General features: G+C 47.0%; 1 non-coding gene across 1 annotated transcript; it reads right to left on the bottom strand.

Moving 5' to 3' along the window:
• Nucleotides 1–3429: 3429 nt before the first annotated feature.
• On the bottom strand, nucleotides 3430–3501 carry TRNAE-UUC (transfer RNA glutamic acid (anticodon UUC)). Its single transcript has one exon. It is a non-coding gene; the product is annotated as a tRNA-Glu (tRNA).
• Nucleotides 3502–3707: the final 206 nt, after the last annotated feature.

Raw genomic sequence — 3707 nt, 5'->3', positions numbered from 1 at the left:
TTTTAGGTTCCATGTAGACTTTCATGGATATATGTATGTTAGTAAATGCTACCTTGTTCCTCAAAGGATCGAGGCAGTTTAGAAGAAACAGAGAAGATATTAGAACAATAATAACATTAATAAAGAATTCATTCCCAAATTAGAATAGAATGGCAAGACATCGTCAGGGTAATATCACAGTTTCTCTGTGTGTAGGGCTCGGCAGCCTTTACCTCCTTCTACTCACTGCATCTCCTTTGGTCCTGAGGCAGGTAGCACAGGTGCAGTCATCTCCATTTCGAGGGCAAAGAGAAAGAGAGAGTGTCAGTGAGGAGGAGAGTGGGTCTTTCAGCTCCAGTCTGAGGCTCTTTCTATAGGAAGGCTCCTGGCATTTAGAAATACAATTTTTGAACTGTGATAGCCCAACGAGGAGGAAGCAGTGGGCATAAGCAGTGACCACGTGCAAACTGCACCCTGATATCTGAATATCAGTGACTACAAAACGTTGGGGGATGAATGCCCCTCCCTCATACAGCATGAAGCTTCAGCTGGTTTGTTTAGTTACCTCGCTGGACTCCTTTAGACTTTGGTTTGCTGGGAATATTTCCTATCTAATTATGCCTGAGAATGTTCCCAGGATATCGCTGGCTGGTTCTGCAGCAATGCACAGAAACAGCACCACATAACAGCAATGATAATAGTAACAGCAGGTCCCAATTACTGATCCCTATGTTCAGGACAATTTGTCGGATGACAGTCCTTCCCATTTAGTGGTCTGTCTTCCTTCTTCTCAGGTACATATTCCATTTCTGCCAAGATTTCTGTCCAAGACGGCTTTAAGATGCCCACTAACCAGTTTGTCTACCTCTGCACATACCAAGACCATGAGGGCCGTGTTGGACCCCTGGCTGGCCTACATGGAGGCAGATCTCCTTCAGGACCAGAAGGGCTGGGCCTCTTTGTCCAAGCGTGGTCCAGTTCCAGATACCGGGTCTTCTTCAGATGCCGACTTCTCTTGACCTGCTTCCTCCTGGCCTGACACTCACAGCTGACGTCACTTGCTTTTGGATTCAGACATCGAAAGACCCTAGCCTAGGGCCCCTTAGGCCCAGGCACAGGGCCTGGATCTCGTCCATCGTTAAAGCAGGCAGTGTGTGGTCCCTGGGAGACCTGGGCTTTCAGATCCTGCAGAGCTGGGTGTGAGCTGTGGCTCCACTGTGTGCCTGCTGGGTGGTCGGGTGATTCACTGAACTGCTTCCAACTTCAAGTGCCTCATCTGTGAGCAGGGATTTACGGTCTGCTTTGCAAGGGCTTTGGGTGAAGATGAATGTGACATCTGTGTAAAGCATGAAGACAGTCCCTGGCACATGGTCAGTGTTCACTGCCCTGACACTGAGGCTCTGCCTGGGCCCTTGTCTGAGCTCCTGCTTCCTTTTCTTGTGGCCCTAGTGTCTCACTTAATTCCTGTCACAGGAGCACTCTGGGCCTATTTTCTGAGCAAGTGCCAGACCCATCCCACCATTTCTGCCTCCTTCCTCCCCACTTCCACCCTTCAATTCTAGGTCTGTGGTCTCTCAGACCAGAGGGCCTGGACTCCTGCTGGATGGGGCCCTGTGCCCGGTTGCAGGGGGGATCTGAACACGGTCCTCTGGAGGTCTCTGTGCTGAGCTGAGGGCAGTGAATCCCCTGTGGCAGGTCTAGGTTGGCAGGCCATCGGGCAACAGGTGCATTTGATCTTGCTACTCAAAGTGTGCTCCGTGAACCAGCAGCACTCGCGTCACCTGGGAGCTGGATGGAAACGCAGAATCCAGGCCACTGAGTCAGAATCTGCACCCTGCCAAGATCTCCAGTGACTCACGTGGACATCGAGGCTTGAGCGGCCCTGGATCGTGCCTCCGCGTCACCTCTACAGGAGAGCTCGGGTCCTTCTTTCCAGGGTCAGCGCTGGTGTCTGCAGAGCCTCCAAAAGGCGTGCATTCAAAACATGCATTAAAGTCAAATTTAATTGAACATTCCATGTAGGAGTGTTTTATTCTTCTTTCTAGGTTGTCTAAAGCAAATTTTTGAATCTCTTTCCCGGAGACCCACAGCGCATATAGGCTGCTGCCAGCTTGTTTAAGGTTAACTTGCCTGTTCCCGTGGCATGCAGTAGAGCCTCCAGCCCTTTCCTATTCTGGAAACGCAATCACACACACACAAACACAGGGATGCACACATACATGGATGCATATACATATACATATGCATGGACATGCATCACATACATACGTGCACATACACCAGAGGCCATGCCATTTCCCACCCCTGGACCTGTTGTCTCTTCTGCCTGGGATGTCCTTCATGCCCCCTTTTGATTAAATTTTAGTCACTTTAAGCTTCATTTAAAGTGTCAGCTCAGCCAGGGCCACCACTTTGGTCCCGCAAGACCCTCCAGAAGATGGCTGTGTGGTGGTGTTTCTACTGTCATCCCATTGCATTACAATGTTTTGTCTGTGGCTTGATCAGGTCCCGGAAACACTGAACCCAGCGAGGGCAAGGGCTGAGTCGTATTTATTCATCTTTGTATCTGCAGCACTCAGCACAATGTCAGGCACGTTGCAGATGCCCCAAGAATGCTTATTGAATAAATGAAGTGGAAAAAAGCTGAGCTTGTTCTGGTGGCTTGGTGTTTTCTCCTTTGAAGTTTAATCAGAATGAAATAAAATTATTGCGGACTCCAAGCGTTTGGGGAAAATTCTGTAAAACCTTGCAACCCAAGTGGAGAAAACAGATCAAAGGGAAATTAGATGGCAATTTGTTTTAAAAAAATTTCTGCAGCGCCATTTTAATTAGAGAATATTCTTCTCATTAAAATTAGGAACTCCCAGGGAAATACTTGGGATGTCCCTCCTCACGTTTTTCACCAGCTATTACAGGACCCACTTAGCAGCCTTTGTGAGGGAAAGCTCCGAGGATGCAGCAATAAGACACTCAGCACTTACACAGCTCTCTACACTTTCCACAGTTAAGCCTTTTACCCCCACTTGCTCTGTGGAGGAGAAAGCCAGCGTTGTAGACTGGATTTGATGGCTGAAGAGGCTCTGAGCATAAATGATGTGCTCAAGGTCACACAACTGGACCATCACAAGCAGAGCCCAGAATTTTGCATCCTCTTCCCATGTCAAGCAGTTTTTTTCCCCAACCTCAGAGTATAATCCCTTTTGACAAGTAATGTACATCACACCCAAAGGCTCTTCATAAGGAGACTGGATCAGTGTTTCTCAGAATTTGGGATGTCACAGATCAGTCAGATGATTGAAACTAAGTTTAGATTTGCCAACTTTTTACTTTGCTAATTAGGAATGCTAAGAAAATCTATGTTCAGAATTATGTTATAAAATATTGACATTTTTATTTTTATTTTATTTTATTTATTCCTTTGTTTTGGCTGTGTGGCTTGTGAGATCTTAGTTCCCTGACCAGGGATTGAACCTGGGTCACGGCAGTGAAAATACCAAGTCCTAACCACTGGACCACCAGGGACTTCCCAATATTGACCTTTTTAAAAGAGGAATGATCTCTGAATAAAGTCCAGCTTTTAAAAAATTGAATCCATTTAGCTTCATGAAAAACTCACCCCACTGTTGTTATTTTTCTCATTTCACAGCAGGCCAATGAAAACCAGCGATAGTTTGGAGTTGAGTTTGGGAGACACAGGCTCTGCTGAGCTTTACTTGCTAGATCCACGT

Source organism: Mesoplodon densirostris, chromosome 12 (assembly GCF_025265405.1).
Source record: "Mesoplodon densirostris isolate mMesDen1 chromosome 12, mMesDen1 primary haplotype, whole genome shotgun sequence".
In the NCBI taxonomy this organism is placed as follows: domain Eukaryota; kingdom Metazoa; phylum Chordata; class Mammalia; order Artiodactyla; family Ziphiidae; genus Mesoplodon; species Mesoplodon densirostris.
The sequence above is the reverse complement of the archived record's forward strand: the minus strand, read 5'-3'. Positions and strand labels throughout refer to the sequence as shown.